Consider the following 26,671-nt stretch of genomic DNA (forward strand, 5'->3'; position numbering starts at 1 on the left):
ATGTGGTGCTATAGACGAATGTTGAAAATTAGGTGGACTGATGAGGTAAGGAATGAGGAGGTTCTACGCAGAATCGGAGAGGAAAGGAATATGTGGAAAACACTGATAAGGAGGAGGGACAGGATGATAGGACATCTGCTAAGACATGAGGGAATGACTTCCATGGTACTAGAGGGAGCTGTAGAGGGCAAAAACTGTAGAGGAAGACAGAGATTGGAATACGTCAAGCAAATAATTGAGGACGTAGGTTGCAAGTGCTACTCTGACATGAAGAGGTTAGTACAGGAAAGGAACTCGTGGCGGGCCGCATCAAACTAGTCAGTAGACTGATGACCAAAAAAAAACGCATCTGTGAATGTATTTCTACACCGAAGACTCAAAGAAACTGGCACAAAGGCCTAATATCGTGTAGGACCTCAGCGAGCACGCAGAAGTGCCGCAACACGAGGTGGCATGCACTCAACTAATGTCTGAAGTAGGGCTGGAGGGAACTGACACCACGAATCCTACAGGTCTGTCCATAAATCCATAAGAGTACGCTGCAAGGCATCCCCAATATGTTCAATAATGCTCATGTCTGGGGAGTTTGGTGGCTAGAGGAGGTGTTTAAACTCAGAAGTGTTCCTGCAGCGACTCTGTAGCAATTTTGGACGTGTCGGGTGTCGCATTGTCCTGCTAGAATTGCCCAAGTCCGTCGGAATGCACAATGGACATGAATGGATGCAGGTGATCAGACAGGAGGCTTACGTGCGTGTCATCTGTCAGAGTCGTATCTAGACGTGTCAGAGGTCCCATAGTACCCCGCTGACACGCGGGGTCCATGGATTCATGAGGTTGTCTCCATACCCGTATACGTCCATCAACTCCATACAATTTCGAACGAGAGTCGTCCGACCAGGAAACATGTTTCTAGTCATCAACAGTCCAACGTCGGTGTTGACGAGCACAGGCGAGGCGTAAAGCTTTGTGTCTTGCAATCGTCAAGTGCAGACGAGTGGGCCTTCGTCTCTGAAAGGCCGTACTGATGACGTTTCGTTGAATGGTTCGCACGCTGACACCTGTTGACTGCTCAGCATTGAAATCTGCAGCAATTTGCAGAAGGGTTGCACTTCTGTCACGTTGAACGATTCTCGTCAGTGATCGTTGGTACCGTTCTTGCAGGATCTTTTTCTGGCCGCAGCGGTGTCGGAGATTTGATGTTTTACCGGATTCCTGATATTCAGTGTACACTCGTGAAATAGTCGTACGGGAAAATTTCCAGTTCATTGCTACCTCGGAGATGCTGTGTTCCATCGCTCGCGCGCCGACTATAACACGTTCAAACTTACTTAAATCTTGATAACCTGCCATACTGAATGTTTTTGACTATGGTATATTTTATAAATATGGATGAATATTATTATGAAATTGTGGAAATTTATGCTTCGGCTAGCGTAAATTACGATGGATGTAACCTAAGCTTATAGTATATTCATATATTGCCAATAGTTCAGTAACTGAATGACTGTTAAACAAAATTTCTTCAAACTTAATATATCCCAAATAAATTTTCTGTTCTACTGTTATTTAAATATACGCATGAGACTAGTTACCTTTAATACTTAAATATTCACACACAACTATTAGTACGTGGAATAATTATAGGTCTCACTTCTTATCCTTAATTAAAGGTAAATGAATTAGATATTTCACACACACGCTACTTTTTTTGAGCATACTGAAAAACGGTTAATTTTTGTTGTTTGTAATCTGAGGGAAATTTCTGTTTTCTCGCCTCGCGAGAAATTCAGAATAATTTGATGTAATCTCGTGAGTATCGCGTTGGCACCGTAAGAAAAAATGTAGTAAAGAAATACCTATAACATTTATAAATTGGAAATTTGGGACTGCTGTTACGAAATGATAGCAGAAATGTTAAATTAAACAATTATTATTTAACGAAGTAAATAATTTCTACAGAGATCTAACATTTTGTGAATAATTCTCACAGTTTTGAACAAAAACAAGAATTGTGCCGTATTTCGTGGAAATACTTGGAAATTACAATAATCTTAGCTCAGCTCTGGAATGAAAGAATAGAACATTCATAATAAGGTCATATTAGTACTCGCAATTGCCGATAATAATAGAGTGATTACATCAATTCCCAGCAGGAATACAAGTTTAGTTCATTCGAACAAAATGGAAGAAAATAGGAGTCTGACAGCGTAAGATGCTGTCGGAAAAGCGCGCGATTAAAGAAGAGAAAGGAAAGAAGAGCGCGCATTCTTATATAGAACAAAATACAGATGATAATGATACGCCGCTCTCATTATTCTGGGCGTACATATTCGCTTTCTTGCAGCGCAGTTCATTGACTCAGTGGTTAAATTATATCTTTAAACCCTAATATTACGATAGAAAAAGAAAATAGTATGTTATTACGTCGCGGGCAGGGTACAATATTATATGTAGCAGCATTAACCGATCTAATAACTGCGCCAGACACTTATTGTCTTATGTAGGCATTGCCGATCGCAGCACCGTATTCTGCCTGTTTAAATATCACTGTAACTGAAATTTCGTGCTTTTACCAGTTTCTTTTCCGCTTCAGTGTATATGTGTTTGCATATCAGTATGTATGTATGCGGGGAGTCCCGTAAATGTAGCTACAAACTTCCAGGACTTGTAGAGGGTGTCTTGAGGAGCAAATGGAGGATAGGAACCCATGTCTGCAAACGTCATCTAGCGATGCTACAGAGCGTCGAAGTTATAGCCCACACTTTCGGCAGCAAACGTGGTTTGTACACTGACAGACCGTAAGTGGCATGTCTAGCAATGTTGTGTGTTATTCAGTGATCGCAACTGATTGCCACGATAGTCCGTGGAGGTGATGGAGCTAGGCGCTGCGTAGATAGGTCTTGTGTCGTGTGAATGCGATGCTCTGTTGCATCGGTGGATGACGATTTCGGACACAGTTTTCATCTGCAGTTTATTTTTCTCCTGTGTATCGAAAAACACTGGAGTTTTTAGTGGGAACTGAACTGAACTGCAGGTGGGAGCCTGTGGTCGAAACCATTATCCGCCAAGGAACAAGGCCTTTCCACTCAGCAGCTAGCTCCATCTCCTCCACTGACAATCGTGACAATTAATCGCGATCGCTGAATAACATACGATGCTGCAAGACATTCTATCTACAGCCCGACAGCTTACAAAGTCATGTTTGCTGCCGAAGGGGTGGCATACTGGCGGGCACCAGCGTCTACAACCTCGATGCTCTATAGCGTCGTTGGATGACATTTCCGGACACGAGTTCCTATTCTTGATTTGTCCCTAAAGACACCCTCTACAACCCCTCGAAGTTCGTCTCAACATTTCTAGTATGCCATGTATATAGGTGTATGTATATGGGCATATGTGTTTATGCAGCATGTCCTTGGAGGAATGGTCAAAATTCAAGAAATTTCAGGAATATGACAAAAACGCTCATTTGAAAAAATGTACAGATGAACGTATTTCTTATTCTAAACGTCTTCTGAGATAGAACATATTTAATGTACATTTGTTTTTCAAACAGGGCGCGCAAGTATGTGGCTTACCCACCCAATCTCTTTGACATTTTATTGTAGCCCAGCCTACCTCGTTGCTTTCAACCTCTATGTTCGGTATGTCTTTCTGCCATTAAATTGGTCTGCTGAATGCACAAGTTGCCCATTGTGTGTTGTGTGTGAAGTCGTACAAGGGACTGAGAGTGTATCAGACAGAAGTATCCGTTAACTGTGTATGTACTTGTGCCAGTCTAAAATCACCCACTTCCACACTAATGATGAATATGTAGAAATGAGTATGTTTACGCCTTGCACTATGGTAGCGCTCCTGCTGCTGTCGAAGAATATCGTTGGAGCTTCCTGACACGTCGAATTCCTGATTATAGGGTGTTTACCAGAATTTTCAGCACATTACGTGAAGCAGTTACTCTTCGAAGTCCCCATTTTCTTCTGTACATGTACACTCATGCTCATAAGTTAAGGGTAATTGCAGAATGTGGTGCCACACAACGTGGCACTATACATAACTGGCGCTAACAGCATAGGCGCATAAGGAACACACACGACACAGATCTGTAAGTCCACGGTATTGGTGATAAGTTGAGAAAACCGTCGCGAAACACACGTGCTACAAAACGCCACTGTTTCCTGCGCATGTACCCTGACATCAATAAGGGATATGATCATCATTCACACGTACACAGGCCGCACAACGGGTTGGCATACTCTGGATCAGATGGTCGAGCAGCTGCTGGGGTATAGCCTCCCATTCTTGCACTAGTGCCTGTCGGAGCTCCTGAAGTGTCCTAGGGTTTTGAGGACGTGCAGCGATACGTCGACCGAGAGCATCCAAGGCGTACTCGATGGGTTTTAGGTCTAGAGAACACGCAGGCAACTCCATTCGCCTGATATCTTCTGTATCAAGGTACTCCTCCACGATGGCAGCTCGGTGGGGCCGTGCGTTATCATGCGTCAGGAGGAAGGTGGGACCCACTGCACCCCTGAAAAGGCGGACATACTGGTGCAAAATGACCTCCCGATACACCTGACCTGTTACAGTTCCTCTGTCAAAGAGACGCAGGGATGTACGTGCACCAATCATAGTCCCACCCCACACCATCAAATCACGACCTCAATACAGGACCCTTTCAAGGACATTAAGGGGTTGGTATCTGGTTCCTGGTTCACACCAAATGAAAACCCGGCGAGAATCACTGTTCAGACTATACCTGGACTCGTCCGTGAACATAACCTGGGGCCACTGTTCCAATTACCATGTACTGTTTTCTTGACACCAGGCTTTACGGGCTTTCCTGTGGCCAGGGGTCGGTGGAATACACGTTGAAGGTCTCCGGGCGAATAAACCATGTCTGTTCAGTCGTCTGTAGACTGTGTGTCTGGAGACAACCGTTCCAGTGGCTGCGGTAAGGTCCTGAGCAGGGCTACCTGCCGTACTCCGTGGCCGTCTGCAGGCAATGATGGTGAGATATTGGTCTTCTTGTCCCGTACTGTAGCGCCTGGACACGTCTCCAGTCTGCTGGAATCGTCGCCATAGTCTTCAGATCACGCTTTGTGGCACACGGAAGGCCTGTGTTTCACCAGCCTCCAGTCGCCCTAGTATTCTACCCCTCATAACGGTTCAATATGTGTTCTCTGAGCCATTGTCAACACACAGTCCCCATTAGCAAATCTGAAAACGTCCGCACACTTACTCGCTGCACTGTACTCTGACATGCACCAACACACCTCTGCGTATGTGGACTGCTGCCAGCACCACCGTGCGACGACCTCAGGTCAAATGCACCGCATGGTCATACCCCGAGGTGATGTAAACCCGCAAACCGCCCACCAGAGCGTTGTTTCACCAGTATCAGTATTATCCTCAGTTTATGAGCATGTGTGCATATGGACATATGTGTATATGCAGCATGACCTTGGAGGAATGATCAAATTTCAAGAAAATTCAGGAATATGACAAAAACGCTCATTTGAAAAAATGTACAGATGGACATATTCATTATTCTAAACGTCTTCTGAGACAGAGCACATTTAATATACATTTGTATTTTAAATAGGGCGCGCAAGTATGTGGCTTACCCACCCAACATCTTTGACATTTTATTGTAGCCCAGCGTACCTCGTAGCTTTCAACCTCTTTGCTCGGTATGTATTTCTGCCATTAAAGTAGTCTGTTGAATGCACAAGTTGTGCATTGTGTGTTGTGAGTGAAATAGTGCAAGGGACTGAGAGTGTATCAGACAGAAGTATCCGTTAACTGTGTACGTACTTGCGCCAGATAAAATCACCCACTTCCATACTAATGATGAATATGTAGAAATGAGTATGTTTACGCCTTCCGCTATGGTAGCGCTCCTGCTGCTGTCGAAGAATATCGTTGGAGCTTCCTGACACGTCGAATTCCTGATCATAGGGTGTTTACCAGAATTTTCAGCACATTACGTGAAGTAGGTACTCTTCGAAGTCCCCATTTTCTTCTGTACATGTAGTTCAACAACCTGCACAGGAACAGCAGTACAATTTTGAAACAGTGCAGCATAGTCCTGAAAGCGGTCGCTTGCTTTAATCATAAATATGTATCCAAGTGATGCTAAATGTTATTATCCCTAAGTAAAGAAAAGTATCATCTTCTCAATAACCTTCAAATCGTTAGCTACACCCTTAATTTATTTTGTATATGAAATTAGTGAATTTACTCATGGCACTATTGTTGCCTTTGTCTGCAGTCACTTTCATAACTCAAATTAATAACCAAATTAACTAATTTAATACGAATGAATTTTGAATTGCTGGTGCACCCATGTATCACCACAATAAAATAAAAACAGTGAGTAGCTGATGGAGCATAAATGAGGACAGTGTTGTGTTCAAGCTTAAAAAAATAATGACAAGTTTTTATTCATCCTTTTATAACCGCAACTGAGATGATAAATCTTAAAAAAAATGACAAACATAAATCAGAAAAAGGATGATGCTTCATAGGCACAGAATTAATTGGGGTGGAAACTATACAAATTCTCCCTTGAATTAATCCCTTTTACAATGCACTCAGACTTTGAAACATGAATCCACTGTCAGGCCGAATTCTGTTCAAATGGAGTCAGCTACGACCAATTACACCACAAACTATGGTTTACGGAGAACAGGCTGCTCTGAATACAATTTAACAATCCTACACCGGTGCAGCAATACTTTAACCTTTCACCTTGATTCAGGCAGCATCAGAAAACAGCATGCTGTGGCAAAGGAGTGGAGCGCTATGTCAGGTATAATGTTCTGACGCGTCCACGAAAATTTAAAATCCATGCGGACTAGAACGCAGGAAACTTCCTTATCAGAGCCCTGAAATCCCAACAAGTGGCTCTGAGCACTATGGGACTGAACATCTGAGGTCATCAGTCCCCTAGAACTTGGAACTAGTTAAACCTAACTAACCCAAGGACATTACACACACCCATGCCCGAGGCAGTATTCGAACCTACGGCCGTAGCATTCGCGCGGTTCCGGATTGAAGCGCCTAGAACCTCTCGGTCACCGCGGCCGGCCTGACCAGTCTCACCAAACCAATTTGACTCATGGGCACGACGGCGCATGCCGGATTTGACAAACGTCAGATGGCCGCCTCAGGACGAGTAAGTTCACCCTCGTGACACACGATATGTCCGAGACGTTCGTGCAGTTGGAAACTGCCACTGGTTCTTAGTCAATCACAATTTGCAGACCACAAGTCTCACCCACTAGGGAAAGACCTGAAGTTCTCCCCCAGTGGAGGACCAGAAGACAAAGAAGCAAAGAATCACTAAGAATTTCCACCAAGACTCCACAAGGTGCAAATCAATGAAACTATCCTCTACTTATTGAATCTCCCCTCTTGACTGTTCTGCTGGCCTGGTAGCCAATCCAGGCATAACACGGGTTTCCCACGCTGGGGGAGCAAGCCTCTGCTTTGCATATCCTGAGGGGAGCCAATCAGCAACTCAAAATCTCCCTTGTCTGAAAAAAAAATTAGACAAGGTAGGCGTCCTTCTCAGGGTAAGCATGGCCATGTTTCGACAAGAAGGTCTACCTAGATGGTACCACAGTCCCTCATTTATGGAGAGACCTAATCTTTCCAGTCCGGTTATTTCCAGTTCCTGAAAGAATGTTGCTAAGCTTCCCAGATAGTCATGCCCATGAAATATGTGTTTTTGCCAGTCGCTAAGAGAACTTGGTGACTTCCTGGGATCAGAGGAGTTACAGTCTTGACTCCACTAAACACGTGCACCAGGCGTTCTGTTCGTATCGTCCCAGCTTTCTAACATGAGAATGCTTGTAGTTTTATGACAATCCTACCGTTTGCACAAAAGCTCATATTACAGCAGTCTCTCTTAAAAGACTTCCTCCACCACTTGCTGCCAATTGGCGACCTTTGCGATGGTCGGTCTTCTGGCCCAGGTAAAATGTTTTGTGAACTGGCACCCTCCTGCTCCGACCCTAAAGTGGAAACAGTGGAGTGCCGTGGCCCGAAGTCTCTCTGCAGGTACAATTCACAGAGCGCTGCTTCCCCAAAACACTCGCACACCCAGATCGCTGGACACAACATTTATGGCCCGCAATCTACCTTTCTCCCAGTTCGCCGTCGCCTCCACAACTGCCCCTTGGGTGCAAGTTCTCTACAGCCTACACATGCAGTTATATGAACATTCTCCCCAAAATTTCTTCATGTAAAAACGTCCTAAATCACACGTACCAAATGTAGTACTGGGGAACACGGAGATCATGACCTAAAATATGAATATTACTCTGACCGATAGCGTAGTTAAAATGGGAAGGCGGCCTGTCTCTTCTCAGTCCTACTACCGGCGCAAGGCGACTTTCTACTCGTGTCAGTGTCCCACGAACATATGTGTGACGAACATTATATGCAGAAAACTTGTACCCATTTCACAGACAGCGTGTCCACAGTATTTACGTTGCCGACAATGCCACACGAATGTGGTCACTGCTTAAAAGACAATCGTCATTTATTTCTATTAATAGCATTCACGATGACACTATCTTTACATGGAATGATATCAACAATACACGTAATAATCATCGAGGTCGTAGGAAAATATACATGCTACAGTGGAAACTAATTAACAAGTTCGTTTTTCGATCGACGTTTGGTGCTGCATGGTCGGTAACATCTTGATACGTCGAGCCATTTTAGAAGTAGAAATGGTAGTACAGAATTATTTGCATTTTTTGGAAAATTCGTTTGCTGATCACAATGAGGACGTTCCTTTGGCCATGTGGGCTGCGCTGTACTTACAGCATGAGGAAGATGCTCCACATTTGACAGATGTGTGACCAAACATCCCAACCGGGCTTACCTTAATTGCTGGATTGGTCGTGGATGTATGATTAACTGGCCACCAAGATTGCCAGACCTTATGCCACTGATTTTTGTTTTTGGTTTTGGATGAAGTCTGGGGTGTACAATCGAAATATGAATACGAGAAATGAATTGCTTCGTAGCAACATGGGTGCTGCTGCCCTCATTAAGAACGTGCAGAGTCACAGAAACATCACAACATGAACTCCCAAAAGGGCACAGCTACACTAAAGTTGACCATCCGATTTATTGTCAACTGTGCAACACCTGTGATGTGACGTGTACGATAATGCTGGCGCAAAATACTTGGGATTGGCCTGCCGATCTATAAGTGAACAGCTGCTGGGAGGGACATAAGGCATCACTGGCACCGATGCAGAACCAGGAGTGACGTCACTGAAGTTGCAGATGGCACTGGTTTGGGGTCAGCGGGATGCATACTACAGGGCATCTCGCTTGAGCGATCCTTGCAGTAAACGGTTTCCAACATTTTCTTGTGTCATTACACTGCCAAATCGCTACTGTAAACGCTGTACCATGCGCCAGAGCCATACGCCGAACACGATGGTTCAAATGGCTCTGAGCACTATGGGACTCAACTTCTGAGGTCATTAGTCCCCTAGAACTTAGAACTAGTTAAACCTAACTAACCTAAGGACACCACACACATCCATGCCCGAGGCAGGATTCGAACCTGCGACCGTAGCGGTCTCGCGGTTCCAGACTGCAGCGCCTAGAACCGCACGGCCACTTCGGCCGGCCCGAACACGATGGTTTGCCTGGAGTCCGGTGTTCTTGCGACCACAGAGTCTGGTGACCACCCCTGTGAACAATCATGTCATTTCTGTCGTCTTGCTACAGAATCCCAGAAGGACCATCTACAGTAGCTTCTCAGAGCCCTATTACACTACATCGTTCAAACTCAGTGAGGTAGTGATAATGGCGTCTTTGCAGCCTTTAAGGCAGTCTTGATTAACATCAACTCATTATATCTAGTCTCAAAGGTAACTAACGTTCACAACCATTATAGCGTATATTTAAAGGAAACCTGATCTGCAACCGTATAGTGGTACTAGTAGCTGCACTCTTATGCGAGCGCTGACGCTAAGTTTTAATGGAAATCATGTTTCTGATGTAGAAACAGGCCTAACAACTTTCGTTTATGACGCACAGCTCCTTCTTGGTGTTTCGATTTTTTCAGTCGGTGTATATGTCTTGAGACGTATCGAGAACAATTCTATATTTAATATTTAATCTCTCTGCATACTCTTACTTTTCACACGTTGCCTTATCTGTGACGACAGTACAAGAAAACAGGACATGGGGACGTGGTGTTTTCAATGAATGGCGAAATGGTAGTTAATTATCAAAATATTAGTCTTCGAAAAAGTTACAGTAATGAATAATAAGCTACACAACTCGCTATTACCCCATCAACGCAAGTTTTCAGGACGAAAAGAATACACAAATAGAGCGCTTTTTCGCCACAGGGACGTAACACTGACGTTACCCTGTGCCATGTTTTCATTTCACAGATCACATATGTTTTCTCATGTCGCAAATGGAATAACCAAGAATACAACCATTTTGCTTGTATTGGTTGTATTGGACGAACTTTGTATGCTTTTCGTCTGAAGTGTGGAGTACAGCATCGAACTTTTTCCAATTATGGAGCACATTTGCAATAGTGTAAACAGCTTCATTCAGTTTGCATCTTACACCCTCCACAGTGTCATAGAACACACACGCGTTAGAATGCCATCTGGTCTCGACAGTCGGTTATTTTTCCCCTTTCAGTCCTAAGATCGGTCGCTAATTTTTTACTAGCCTTACACTCCTGGGCGCTTCAGTGATAGGGAACGTGTCGATAAGTAAGAAACAACTGCAGCACCACCATTCTCATACTCTTCGTACTGGTGGAAATACGGCGAGAAGGCAGGAAACAATATGGCACTAATCAGAGATGCGCTCTGCCAAAACTACGTTTCAGTAGTTTTCGTACGCTACATAAATGGCGTAGTAAATGGTAGGATCACCGGTAGTGCTGGTACTATTGGTAGAGGGAAAAACATAAATGAACGCTTCAGAGAGGAACTGTTTTTTGTTTCTTTTGCACATAATTCCAACTGCAGATCGCTCGCTTTTTGTAACCAAAACAATTACTTTTGATGCAATTAGGGTTTACATGCACAAACAGTGTACTTATCATTGTTATTTTGTACTCAACAGAATCTTCCTAATCATGATCAAAGGCAAGAAATTCTTGTTATATTAACGCGTCCGAAAGTTGTTTGGGAATAACAGAAACATGATTTATGTAAACTCTACGAAATATTGGAGCGATGTTTCATATGTTATTGTTTTGCATTTTTTTTATTTTAACTTTTTTTTGGGGAAATTGAACCCACTAGCGCTTTATAATAAATCTGCTTTTCTTTTAGTTTTTACTACATCTGTTTCACGTTACAAATCGACAATTGTGGAATAAAACCCGAATTTAAAAATGACAGTTTTTATTTTGCTACAAGTACAGTTTATTTTTAACTAACAGATAGGAGGGTAACTATGTGGGACAAAAATGTTCTATATGTTATGCGGCCCTTTATAATCCACATTCAGTTCCTAGATGGTTCACAGCTTTCAGTGTCCAAGGGAATCTCGTAAGGTACTGACCTCTTATGCAAACAAAGCGATCGGAGTGGGATAACGTCGCAGGTTCGAATCCTGCCTCGGGCATGGATGTGTGTGATGTCCTTAGATTAGTTAGGTTTAAGTAGTTCTAAGTTCTAGGGGACTGATGACCTCAGCAGTTAAGTCCCTTAGTGCTCAGAGCCATTTGAACCATTTTCGTCGTACAGGTATGCAACACACCTAACATATAGGTAATGCAGTTACGATCTTAACCGACGAAAGCTACTAGGAAAACTACCGTAATCTAGGCTTACTTGAGATAGTCTACGGTAGTATTACAACTCTAACACTGATGTAATAGGGGCGCCTAGATTTCTGGTAAGTGCAGACCCCAACATTGGGCCCGTACTCGCTCCGTTTCTGATCTCTAGTATGCAGGTAATCTCTCTAGGCATAGTAGAACTCTGGAGCAATTTTTCCTGTCATTTCTCTTGTGTTCAAATGAATTAAGTATGATTTTATCACCACTGTGTACAGGATCTCACTAAGAAAATGTACGAGGGCCGTTCAGAAAGTAACCTCCGGTTGATTCAAAAAAATACACCAAGTTAAATAAAAATATTTTAATATATACATCTTACAACTACATCTTTGCACTATTTTTCTACATAGTCTCCATAGCGATTGAGGCACTTATCGTATCTCTTCACAAGCTTTGAAATTCCTTCTGCATAAAAATCATCCGCTTGTGCCTGGAGCCAGCCTGTGACCGCATCTTTGAGCTCTTCGTCGTCATCAAACCGCTGTGACCCGAGCCATTTCTTCAAATGCATGAAGAGGTGATAATCACTTGGCGCCAGGTCTGGGCTGTAAGGTGGATGGTTGATAACGTCCCACTTGAAGGACTCAAGAAGGGCCGTTGTTCTGCGAGCAGAGTGAGGACGGGCGTTATCGTGCAAAAAAACGATACCGGAAGTCAGCATACCACGGCGTTTGTTCTGTATAGCCCGTCGTAACTTTTTTATTGTTTCACAGTACACGTCTTGATTAATGGTCGTACCACGTTCCATGAATTCAACCAACAACACCCCTTTGGCATCCCAAAACACCGTTGCCATCAGTTTTCTGGCAGAAAAATCTTGCGAGGCTTTTCTTGGTTTGGTAGGCGAATTTGAATGTGCCCACATCTTTGATTGTTCTTTTGTCTCAGGGTTCACGTACTTAATCCAGGTTTCGTCACCGGTCACGATTCTGTTTAACAATGGTTCTCCTTCGTCCTCATAACGTGACAGAAAGTCTAATGCAGAGGCCATTCTTTGAGTTTTGTGGTGGTCGGTAAGAATTTTGGGCACCCATCGTGCACAGAACTTACGGTAACCCAATCTTGCTGTCACTATCTCGTACAAGAGGGTCTTAGAAATCTGTGGAAAACCAGTAGACAACTCCGACATTGAGAAACGTCGATTTTCACGAACTTTTGCATCAACTGTCTGAACGAGTTCGTCAGTCACCAATGATGGTCTACCACTCCTCTCTTCATCATGAACGTTTTCTCGTCCACTTTTAAATAAACGTACCCATTCACGGACAACTCCTTCACTCATAACTCCTGGTCCGTACACGGCACAAAGCTCACGATGAATAGCTGCTGCAGAATATCCTTTGGCTGTAAAAAACCTTATGACAGCACGCACTTCACATTTGGCGGGATTTTCTATTGCAGCACACATTTCAAACTGCCACAAAAACTAAACTAGCGCAGGTACGACGTTCACTCGACCACGGCTTGATGCCGACTGACCTGTTGAGTGCGTGAACGCACAGATGGCGTCGCTACTCCCCCCACAACCCGCACTGTGACCAATCGGAGGTTACTTTCTGAACCGCCCTCGTATATTTTGCCAAAATTTCTGTCTCCATAAATTCTTCTGCACGAATAGTCCAAGTAACAGATTTTGTGTTTGCTATCTCCACCCATCATGCTGCTCTACAATCGATCCATGGTCACAATATTGCTGTTCAACGCGCAAGTAAGACCGACCTGATGCCCTTTCATCTAGAGCAGGGGTTTCCAACAAAATTTTCTCGAGGACCCCCTCATCGAGCATGATAGGTACCTTGTCATATCACAATACCAAGTACGAAAAAAAGCCAAATTAAGATTCTTTTATACGTTTTCTATTTTTGGAACTTAGGAAAAACATTGATATATTCATTACTGAAAAAATATTGAGCTTAAAACTTTTTCAATTTAGCCATCATTGTTATTGTTAAATTTTTGATTATTGCTCAAAATCTTTGTCTTCAAATCTGGGTGTTTAGTATAACAAACTCATTAAAAAAATAAAAATTGAGTATGAACTGAAAATGACAGGAAAAAATTAAAACTGAGTGTACTGGTCTTTCAAGTGTACTACACTTGAGATTGCATTGAGTAGACATGTGTGAAAAATAAGAAAACACTAATTTCATACAAGGTATTACTTATTTGAAAAAATACCGTTACAACAGAATACTTCATCAGTATACAGTTAGTTTTAATTTTCAGTTCTTAATGAGATGAGTCAGCTGCAAAGAGGCAGCGCGTGCAGTCTAACGGCATACAGCAGAACTATTTGCCTTTAGCTAATTCTAGTTTTGCGCTAGATTGTGCTAGTGTCAGCTGGCTCTAGGAAGACGCTAGACGCAGAAGTAGCGTTCGGTAAAGCTCAGCTCATGCAGGAAGCGGCCAAAACAAAAAATCTGTTCTCATACGAAATATATTTAACATATTTTTTTATTCTAGTAGGATCTTGCGGACCCCTCTGGCATAGCTCGCGGACTCCTGGGGGTCCGCGGACCACCTGTTGGGAACCACTGATCTAGACCATTCCTGTGACTACCAAGTTGATTAATGTGAGCGTTTACTTTTTGGAGGAATTGTCGAGCAACTTTAATTTGGTGACCATCCTTTACTCAACCATCTCAGAAAGCCATGCAGGTATTGTCAGTGGAAATTATCAACATCAACGATCCTTGGGATAAAAATTAATCCCACAGAAACCTTTTGCGAATTTTTATCTATCAATATTAGAGCAAAGCACATGAAGGAGAAAAAGATCCGTGTTTTTGATGAGACTGTAAAGAAAGAAAGTCATATATAGACAGATAACTTCGCGAAGTAATATTTCGCTTCAAGAATGAAGCCCTGTGGCGAATTACTCGGAAAAGCTCGGAGCGTCCAGTATCCAATCTCGTGCCTGCCGCTGGCGAGGAGACCGGAGTCTTTCTCCTCAGTGAGCCAGAGGCTCGTATGTCCGTCAGAGCGGCTCTCCGTGCCCTGGAAATTGGCAGCGGCCGGGCCGGGCCGGCCGCACTGGTCGGGTTTCGGCGGAGCGCGGCTTGCGTTTCCATGGAGACAGCCTGCCCCGGCCAGCGGCCTGCACGGGCTTCTCTGCGCATGCGCGCTCACCTCGTGATGGACCTTGATCCTGTGGGCGGACAGCAAGAATCTAATGCCGCCCGAGTTCATATTTGCGTGGTCATATTCCAGCGTTTGAAACGGCAAATATCTGGAACTGCTTATATGAGAGCGAGCTGAAAATAAAAGCCTCCGAATTACTTATGTGAAAACTCAAAGCTTTCTAAATAAACCAGGCGTTATTAACAGTCACGTTTTTATTCTTCGTATCAAATATTTATTTATTTACTATGGTATCTGTTCTTAGAATGAAATTAGAATGAAATGAACACCCTTAGTTGCTTACAGGCGTTGACATACGTCAACGGGGACAGATGAAAATGTGTGTCCCGACCGGGACTCGCGCCCTGGGTCTCCTGCTTACATGGCAGACGCTCTGTCCATCTGAGCCACCGAGGACACAGAGGATAGCGCGACTGCAGGGATTTATCTCCGGCACGCCTCCCGCGAAACCCACATTCTCAACGTATTGTCCCGCACTACATTCGTAGTGCCCCCGCCCATTATATTCATTACTCGCGGCGCGTTGCCGCTTCCCGTAAGAGTTCGGGCACTGTTTCTGCATTCGCACAGAAGAAGAAGATGTCAAGTGGCCGGTGAGCCTTAACTATATATATACTAGGATGGTATCTGTTCATTGTAATTTCATTCTAACGAGCTGCATGGTCACCGATGTCCGGAAGAACAGATACCATGTTAGTATATATAAAGATAAGACAGGTCGGCGAATTCTTTGTACTTAACCACCCCTCACATGCTGAGCAAATCCGTTACTTCCGGTAGCTGACTCCTCATGACAACCCCTGCAGGCAGCCACGATAGATGTATACAGTAGTTCCAACCAGTTCCACCCTGACATAGAACCCCCGCCCCAGTTTAATAAATCCACTTTACCCAATCCGAGACAGCGATGTTGCTGACCGTATACCTCGAATTTTTAACACAAAATGTCGAATTCTCCCTTTTATACAAATTATTTTCGAAAGACAGAAGAAATCGGGGCATACAAACGTTACTTATTGTGAAACCCTGTAACAATACAGCATAGGCTATATTTCCTCTAAGTATTCTCTCATCAGGTAGAAAAAAATCTTTTGTTATATGTCACACCATAGGGATAGAACATTAAATTCATTTTCGGCTCATGACAGATTGCTGCACCTCTGTCACAGGATGCCTGCTCACTTTCGAACTCCCCTTAAAGTATCCAAATGCCTCACCACATACGAAGTATCTTAAGTTAATACCACAGTAAAGTTGTGTATACCAGATTTATACTACATCTGGTTTTATTACGATGGTCGTCTCACCCTGTGTAGGTTAGAAATTGAAATTTCGTTAAAAGATATCGCTGCAAAAAACGCCTGATTACCGCTCCAACTCAAGAATCATATCTGTTGTACCCTAGCTATCGCTTCCAACCACCAGGCCTCACGTCATTGATATCGAACTGATAGGCTAAATAATTAAATTGATCATGAGAGTGAATTAGCATGACGAGTAATTTTTGTTTTTCGGCAGCCAGGATATACTCAGCAGGTATCTCTAATGGGATTTCCTGGAGGGAATGTTCTTTTCGAGGAACGCTATTGAGAACCGACATTTGAAGATGACTGCAGAAGGATTCTACCGCTGGCAACGTACTTTTCGTATAAGGACCGCAAATGTTAAAAACACTATCGCAACGACTATGTTACGGCAGCCTGCATAAAAAGCGGTCTTGCTTCTACAGGCATGCGCAAGAGTCGCTGACAGTGTTACGCTTTCTGGCAGAAATTCTGTCTGCAATTTGGAATCATGTCTATCCAGTCAACCTCATACTTGTGTTGGATCCTATGGAGATGTCTTTTAATGAGTACAGCCACTGGTGAATCATATTCGTGTTGCTCCCATATCTCGAAACGAGACACCTTTTTCGACCAGGTCTGTTAAGGATCCCATAAAGCAAAACTCCAGCTTGGTTTTTAGACAGTTCCTCTGCACACAGTAACTGTCCCCAGTCTCTGCCCCGCCCTCCCTGCAGCTTTCTCCACGTGATCATCCAGTTAAAGCCGGAACTGAACAGAAGTCGGAGAGCACAATATCTAAGACCGTCTGCATCCCGTAGAGGAAAAAAGTGATCTGAGTTAATGCGGCAGGATCGTGTTTTGACCACTCGGTGGAAATGGCAACATGTTGTCTTAGCTCTGCCAAGCGTGTACAATACGTCAGGCCAACATCAGACGAAGCTTTCTCCTGCAGCACGAGGTATTAAAAAGACAGAATGAGCAGTTCCTTGTGGGAAAGTTTCTAAGACACCACATCATAGAAGACTGGAAGAAGGGCGAGGATTTTGCTACTGCATTGCAGTGCATCTCCAAAGTACACACAGATACTGCAGTCCAAAGCATATCTGCATCTGTCACCCAAACATCCTCTCTGTCCTCATTATTTTGTACCATCCGACAAAGAAAACCTACGAATTATAAAACCTCCGTTAATATCTCCCATTAGAGAAATCGATAAGAAATTACCGTGTCCCTGTCTTATGTCTCTGTCTTCTGTCTCTACAAACTGGTTTGCCTTCTTCGTCCGGGTGTTCAGAGACAAGTCCAAGCTGACCAGCCTCCTCTGGTTACGACGTATGGAATGCGGTCCTCACAGCAGCCAATGTGGCTTTAGAGTATCTCCAGACCACCAACATAGGACATCAAAAATTCACCGGAAATTGCAGCCATTTTTCTCGTCTGTAGGACTATGCTTCGAAACCTGTATGTAATTCTTTTTTTTTACGATCTGTTGCGGGTTTCGAAATATGTCATGAACTTTTAGATGTGTAATTGTTCTGATTTTCCTCGCTATTCTTAGACACAAGTGTGTTTTGAATAGCGAGAAAAATAAAAAATAAATGCGTTAAGATCCCGGACTGCAGCAGCAAATACACTGAAGCGCTAAAGAAACTGGTATCGGCACATGTATTCAAATACAGAGATATGTAAACAGGCGGAATACGTCACTGCGGTCGGCAACGCCTGTATAACACAACAAATGTCTGGTGCAGTCGTTAGATCGGTTACTACTGCTACAATGACGAGTTATCAAGATTTTGATTTTGAATGTCTTGTTATAGTCGGCGCACGAGCGATGCGACACAGCATCTCTGAGACAGTGATGAGCTGGAGTTTTCCCATATGACACTTTCACATGTGTACGGTGAATTTCAGGAATCCAGTAAAACAAAAAATTTCCGACATCGCTGCAGCCGCAAGAAGATCCTGCAATAACGGGACCAACGACGACTGAAGAGAACTGTTCAACGAGACAGAAGTGCAACCGTTCCGCAAATTGCTGCAGATTTCAATACTGGGCCATCAACAAGTGTCAGCGTGAGAACCATTCAACGAAATATTATCGGTATGGGCTTTTGGAGAGGAACGCCCACTCGAGTACCCGTGATGACTGCACGACACAAAGCTTTACGCCTCGCTGAGGCCCATCAACACCGACATTGGACTGTTGATGACTAGAAACATATTGCCTGGTAGAACGAGTCTTGTTTCAAATTGTATTGAGCGGATAGCCGTGTCGGGTATGGAGACAACCTCATGAATCCATGGACACTGCATGTCAGCAGGGGAGTGTTGAAGCTCGTCGAAGCTCTGTAATGCTGTGGGGCGTGTGCAGATGGAGTGATATGGGACCCCTCATATGCCTAGATATGACTGATGAGTGACACATATGTAAGCGTCGTGTCTGATCAACTGCATCCATTCGTGTCCATTTGCGTTCCGAAGGACTTGGGAAATACCAGCAGGACACTGCGACACCACACACGTCCAGAATTGCTACTGAGTGGCTCCAGGAACACTCTTCTGAGTTTAAATACTTCTGCTGGTCAGCAAACACCCCAGACATGAACACAATTGAGACTATATGGGATGCCTTGCAATGTGCTTTTCAGAAGAGGTCTCCTCGCCCTCGTACTCTTACGGATTTGTGGACATCCCTACAGGATTCGCCGAGTCAGTTCCCTCCACCACTCCTTCAGACATCAATCGAGTCCATGCCGCGTCGTGATGCGGCACTTCTGCGTGCTCGCGGGGGCCATACAGGATATTAGGCAGGTGTACCAGATTTTTTGGCTCTTAGGTGTATAAACCAAACCGACTCAGCGTTTCCATGCGCCATCAGAATATAAAAGTGCCGTAACTGTTATTCCTTACTGACCTGTCACTCACCAATTGTTAAATAAACGGTATTCCATACACTGCAGTCAGTTTCTTGACACACTCTTTAGTTAAATAAATAAATTAACCTCCAAACACTGCCTGGTATCCTGTAAAGTATTTAAATAAACAATTTTCCACACATTGCTTTGTCTAACAGAAATTGTGTAAACAATATTCCATACACTGTTATCGATTTCACACCAAATGGCCAGTCAACTGAGTCTTTTTTCCACTAATTTTCAGGTTGGAGAGGGGAGGGGGAGGACTAGGGGAGTTCCCAGAGGTGGGTTACTTAATTTATTGCGTTAATTAATTAGTCAATCTATTTGATATTAAGTGTGCTTGTCTCAGTGTGGGGAGTTCACAGAGGGGTGAGAGGGGAGGAGGAGGAGGAGGAGGAGGAGGAGGAGGAAAGGTAGTGGGGAGAAAGGGGGTTTCTCAGAAGGACCGGTTATCCCCAGGGGTCATAATCCACTAGCAGAACAACAGGTTAAGGACCTGTCAATAAAAATGACAGATTATCCCCATGGGGTCATAACACACTTAGCAGAACTATAGGTTAAGGACCTGTCAATCTAGCCCCTGATGTAGGTAACTCGCACTAACAAAACGCCCTGATGCCACCACTGCCCCACTACTGAGACATACCACACCTGTCAGCGACGTCAAACGTTTATGGGAGTTTCACATAAGCCACCGACTGACTGGGACAGAAATCCCTATTTTCGTCGGTTCACTAGCAGAACGACTGCTATGGTAGCCAGCAAAGCCCTTCACTTTTTAAAAAAAAAATTGAATCAACAACGAAGGTGCTCTCAACAATGAAACTACTGTGAATGGAGACTGTTAATACACACAACAACAAGTCTTACATCACCCCGGTTCCCAGAACTCCTGGAGATAGACGTTGACTGTGGATATTGTATCACAGACACAGTCCCATTGACTGTGCAGAGATGTCACTAAACCCGCCCGAAGATGTAAATAACAGTGCATGAGCAGCGCCTATTACACGGAGGGGGTCCGACAGCCGATCAGTTCCAGTCATTCCATCAGGAAGGAGTTATACGGCTCGTTTTGTCTGTAGTTCAACCATGCCTAGACAGTCGATACGCGGTTCGATCGCATCCGCATTGTTACTTTGTGTCAGGAAGGGCTTTCAACAAGGGAAATGTCCAGGCGTCTCGGAGTGAACAAAACGATGGCGTCCGGACATGGAGAAGATACAGAGAGAGACAGGAACTGTCGATGACATGCCTCGCTCAGGCCGCCAAAGGGCTACTTCTGCAGTGGATGACCGCTACCTACGGATTATGGCTCGGAGGAACCCAGACAGCAACGCCACCATGTTGAATAATGCTTTTTGTGCAGTCACAAGACGCCATGTTACGACTCAGAGGGTGCGCATAGGCTGCATGATGCGCAACTTCACTCCTGACGTCCATGGTGAGATCCATCTTTGCAACCACGACACCAAGCAGCGCGTTACAGATGAGCCTAACAACATACCGAATGGAACACTCAGTATTGGCATGACATTCTCTTCGCCGATGAATGTCGCATATGCCTTCGACCAGACTTGTTTGGAGGCAACCTAGTCCAGCTGAACACCTTAAACTCACTGTCCGCCGAGCGCAGCAAGGTGGAGGTTCCCTGCTGTTTTGGGGTGGCATTATGTGAGGCCGATCGCTGGTGGTCATGGAAGGCGCCATAACGGCTGTACGATACGTGAATGACATCCTCCGGCCGATAGTACAACCATATCAGCAGCATATAAGCGAGGCATTCGTCTTCATGGACGAATATTCGCGCCCCCATCGTGCACATCTTGTGAATGACTTCCTACAGAATAACGACATTGCCCGACTACAGTGGCCAGCATGTTCTCCAAACATGAACCTTATCGAACATGTCTGGGATGGATTGAAAACGGCTGTTTATGGACAACGTGACCCACCATCCACTCTGAGGGATCTACGCCGAATCGCCATTGAGGAGTGGGAGAATCTGGACCAACTTGATGAACTAGTGGATAGTACGCCACGACGAATACAGGCATGCATCAATGCAAGAGGACGTTCTGCTGAGTATTAGTGGTACCGGTGTGTACAGCAATCTGGACCACGACCTCCGAAGGTCTCGCTGTATGGTTGTACTACATGCTGTGTGTGGTCTTCATGAGCAATAAATAAGGCAGTAATGATGTTTATGTTGATATCTATTCCAATTTTCTGTACAGGTTCCGGTACTCTCGGAACCGACTTGATGCTAAACTTTTTTTGATGTGTGTATTAGAAGTTTAATGATTTCTTTCTTTTAACAATAAAACAGTTTTTATTAGGGAAGAGCAATTATTTACAGGGCTCATGGGGGAGGGGGGGAGGGGGGGTGATGGAGGCTCCCAAGCTCACGGCCCCTTACGACTGCAGTGGTTGCAGTAGCTTTTAACCGGCCCTGGGGACTATCAGTTTGAGTTTTGGAGAAATGAAGGAACAAGTGAGCCAATACTAACCCTACGACTTATCTTAGGGAAATGAAAACACTCTTTGAAATTCTGAAAGTAGCACAATTTTTCGGTGGTTGTTGTGAAATTATATTGGAGTATTTTAATTATATCATTAAGTGAATGTTTTAATATCAGCCTGTAAAATCACGTAAACAAATCGCTATTACCCACCAAAACAATGACAAAGTGATTCATCTGACTACAAATTTAGACAGTTAACTCAAATTATTACATGTGAATGCAAAAGAAATGGTTTAACAATCCGAACTGCTGCTACGGTCACAGGTTCGAATCCTGCCTCGGACATGGACGTGTGTAATGTCCTTAGGTTAGTTAAGTTTAAGTAGTTCTAAGTCTAGGGGACTGATGACCTCAGATGTTAGTCCCATAGTGCTTAGAGCCATTTGAACCATTTTTGTTTAGCAATCATTCAACGATATAAGCTAATGAGCTAACGCCTTGGCAAATGTAGGCAAGAGAACCGGAATATGATTCAAATTAATACTTATCTGAATAAAAGTTGTATCGTGATTGCCAAGGGTTAGTTCATAGAGACAAAAAATTCCAGAGAAAGATATGAGTTGGCATCTATTGCCTGTGTTGAAAGCAAACATAATGAAGACTGAAATTATTAAGCATCGCTCTTTGCCTCTGTGTTGCAGCTGGATCTCACCATAATAATAATCTGCAGATGGTAGCTGAAGTGGAAGCCAAATTAGTCATTGACTCTATAGAAGCAACTCGCCTCTAAATTCATCTCAGCCGACTGAGAGCCTCTCGTCGCAGTCGAGCCTGGAGAAGTCGTCTAGAAATGGAATCTGCTCATCAAGATGCTGAAGGACGAAGTAACTTCCTGCAGTTAGCTTCCAACAAGGTAGATTTTGTTCTCTGCATCTTTTGGCATCACACAGTTTTGATTGGCTGAATGATAAATATTATGAGTGCCAACCAGTATGGAATTGTCTTACAAGATTCATATCTCTCTCCCTTACTCTCATTTTAGGTGGTTAAGCAGTTGTAAAATTTCTTCATACTTCGTGCTCTAAAACTGTGTCCTACTCTCTCCCTCTCTCTTCATGCGTGTACTGGCCAATAAGGTTAGATTTTTGTGGCAGCCATTTAACATTTCCCTAAACATTTGGTTTTGGCAGAGCCTGAATGCGGTGCCATTGTCTCACAATCTTCAAAGGAGCCATAAACTATATTTACCCAGTCCACTTTCTAAGATGTTATCTTAACAGCGCACGTTTTTGGTGAAATTCCGGCTCCCTGCCGTTCTTTCCACAACGGCTGTTCTTCCGGGACTCTGCCAAAAATTTCACGCATCCCCTAAGCACATACAACTCATTAAAAACAGTCTTTATTGTCCCTACATAGCCTTCAGATATAATCGGCCGGCGCCAAGGCGGCTTTCTTTCACAGCACTGTATGGCCCGACTGTCTGAGGTGATCCTTCGTATACATGTGGACGGGACTTCCGCGAATACTGGAGGGGTCTGGTTCCCTGCCGATTTTATTGCCCCACAGAGCGTTCCCTTTTTCACAGCCATGCGCTATCTGCTTTCATAGTGGCTTCTTATTTAGGTATACAGGCAGTTTAACATAGGAAAGTGTAATCTAAGTAGTTAAGTAATGGTAATTACTGATACTTATTCGTATTTCATTTTCCAGTGGAAATTAATTTATTCCGAATTGATCTGACTCTTTCTTTCGAGTTTTACATATGTTACGAGGAAGTTTGGAAAAAAATCGTCAAGTAATAGTACCAAGGGTAAAACACAGGGAGTAAAAGGTTAACTAGAATTTGTACAGAAAGCAGACTGCAGTTGTAAGAGTCGAAGGGCATGAAGGGGATGCACTGGTTGAGAAAAGTTGTAGCCTATTCCTGATGTTTATTCTGTACAGTGAACACCTAGTAAAGGAAACCAAAGAAAAATTTGGAGAAGGAATTAAATCAGACGATGCTGAGGGAATTTGATTATGGAATGAGACACTAAAAGCAGTACACAAGTTTTGCTGTTTGGGTATTAAAACGTAAAATAACTGGTGATCGTCAAAGTGGAGAAGATATAAAATGTGGACTGACAACGGCAAAAAAAGCATTCCTGAAGAAAAGAAATTTGTTAACATCCAATACAAATTCAAGTGTTAGGAACGCTTTCCTGAAGGTATTTGCCTGGAGTGTAGGCTTGTACAGAAGTAAAACGTGGACGATAAGCAGTTCAGACAAGAGAGAAGAGAAGCTTTTGAAATGTGGTGCTACAGAAGAATGCTGAAGATTAGATGTGTGCATCGTTAACTAATAATGAAGACCAGAATACTACTGGGGAGAAAAGAAATTTGTGGCATAAATTGACTAAGAGAAGAATTTGCTTGATATAGCACGTTATGAGACAAAAGGGAACCATCAGATCATCGGTTTAGTATTGAAGGGAATTCGGAACGACGGGTATAAAAATTGTAGAGGGAGACCAACAGGCGACTACAGCGAACGCGTCAAATGGATGTCGGGTGCAGTATTTATTCATGAAGAACTTTGTACAGGATACGGTGGCGCGAAAGTACCATCAAATCATTCTGAGGGCTGAAGGAAATAACAACAACAACAACAACAACAATGAGACACACTAACATTGCTTTCAAACAACATCTCAGATTCACAGAGGAAACAACATTACAGAGCCCATAAAACTTGGTCTTGAATGAGAAAACTACTTCCAGTTCACTTTAGTTTACAGATGCCTAACAGTGAGACGTATTCAGAGCACCTCGTGTTGGGAATCAGATAAAATATGAACAAAGAATCGACAACCTGCATGTCAAATCTGCACACTAAAACACGCGAAAATGACACAGCTTTATGTATCAGATTTCTGTCACAGTTCCCAGTAATATGCAGACGACTCCAATGCTTGTTTCTAGCTGCGATCTCATCATAATATCGATGTTGTCTGGTCAAATGAGTTCATATTCACCGTTAATTCAATGTCGGTGTAACTGCTTCCTATAATGTGGTGCCCCACATGGCGAAAAAGGAAGAAGCGGCGTCTTGGTCCGGCAAAGCATAGTGGAACAGAATCGAATTCTACTGCCCAGCGCTCCCATTGGCCGAAGTTGGTGTAAGACGTGTATATTTCTGTTGTCTATTGTCAAATCACAATTTATGAAAGATATTTATATTTTATTAATAGTATTAAGTAGGAATAATTAATATTTGTCATGTTGGAAATAATTGTGGTAGCAGGGAATGTCTGCACCAAAGTATTGTTGGCAAGAGAGACCGCAAATTTATATAATTTTAAAAAGGGCGGGAGAGACCGCGTATGGATACATTTTAACAAAAGAGCGGGAAAGACCGCGCATTGATACATTTTGTAATGGTAGCAGGGATTGTCTGTACCAGAAAGCATTGTTCGCACGAGAGACCGCACTTTAGCGTTCGTAGGAAGTCAGTAGTAAGCGAGAAGTGAAGCGAGTCGGTAGCAGGTCTGAAGCGAGAGGTTGAGAGAAGCGGTGTGCCTGCCAGCCACTAGCTATGATTTACAAGAGATTATAAACGGATGTACAGAGACATCAGCTAACAATTATAATAAGAGGAACTACTATTATTGAATTAATTTTTTGAAAAACTCAAGACTACTGAAGGTATGTTTGCGCATTGCTGGTTGTAAGATTATTGTAAAAAGTAAGTCCCATTTGAACGTTTGTAAACTCATTTCATTCAGAATATAATTAACTTTTGCCAGCAATATTGCATTCCTATTCATAATCCATCCCAAAAACCATCAACGTAAAACTTTGCAAAATTTTATTGTTGTCAAGAAAAGGTTTAACTATGTATTACGTAACTTCAGTCAAATTAATTAAAGAATAACGTCAGCTTTGCTATTAAAGAATAACGTCAGCTTTGGTAATAAATACAGCCACTTATTATGAAAGCCCACCAGCAGCTAATAGAGTATAGTAAAGCAGAGTAAGTATATTCATGTCGCAGTATGATGTTGCAGTCAGACGGCGATCCAGTAACCGTAAAAAAGGTAAGGAACAGTTTTGGGTTATTGCAGATAACGACTGAGGGCCACACGACGACGACACATTCTATGTTTCGTCGAAATCATCCGAAAATCACTTTTAAAAAGCAGCAGTTAAATTTGTATGCGAAGATTGAGAAAGAGAATAAATTTCAAAGGGAGGATTTCATTTGTTATTATTAAGCGAGAGGTAGAAATCCCGAGAAAAGGTTTCATAGTTTATTGTAAAAGGGAAGGTTATCATTAGCAAAAGAGGTATAGAGGAGACGGGAAGGTTTCACTTGGCGACATCCAACTGGTAAGACTCTAGTTAATCTACTGTGAAAATGAATATACTGACTCTGACAATTGTATGAATAAGCTATTGTTAAGTGGTGCAACGCTTATAGTAAACTGTATACCTTTAATTCACAGCCCATCGGCAATTCTGTTTGCTCTGTTGATTCTGCGTTGAAAAGTGTTTGTTCAGTGCTGAATCCGCTTTAAATAGTGATATATTTTGTAGCGTGTGCTAATTATAGACAATGTCCAACAGAATAATTACTCATTCTCAAAGTGATAAAAGTGTAGAAAATACAGACGAGAAATTCTTTTCAGGAATAGACAGAAATAATACGCGTGAAAAACCCGATAGTGAAACGTTAGGTGAACAGACATTCGAGAGTAGTAATAATATGGAATCTTTTGACGAACAATCAACTTCAGTTATGTCAACTGTAAATGAGACATTAGTGCAAAATAATTTGTTTTTAAATACAACAGACGCTACACAGCCACAAATTACGCGTAGCAGACATAATAGTTTCAGTAACGAAACCACTATAATGCTGTCAAACAGTGTGACTCCATTACGTGCCGAAACAGATTCAAACGGTACACAGCTACACAATCTGCATAACAGATACCATAGATTTATTGACAAAAAGTCCGAAAC

This window comes from Schistocerca piceifrons, chromosome 2 (genome assembly GCF_021461385.2).
Source record: "Schistocerca piceifrons isolate TAMUIC-IGC-003096 chromosome 2, iqSchPice1.1, whole genome shotgun sequence".
Classification (NCBI taxonomy): domain Eukaryota; kingdom Metazoa; phylum Arthropoda; class Insecta; order Orthoptera; family Acrididae; genus Schistocerca; species Schistocerca piceifrons.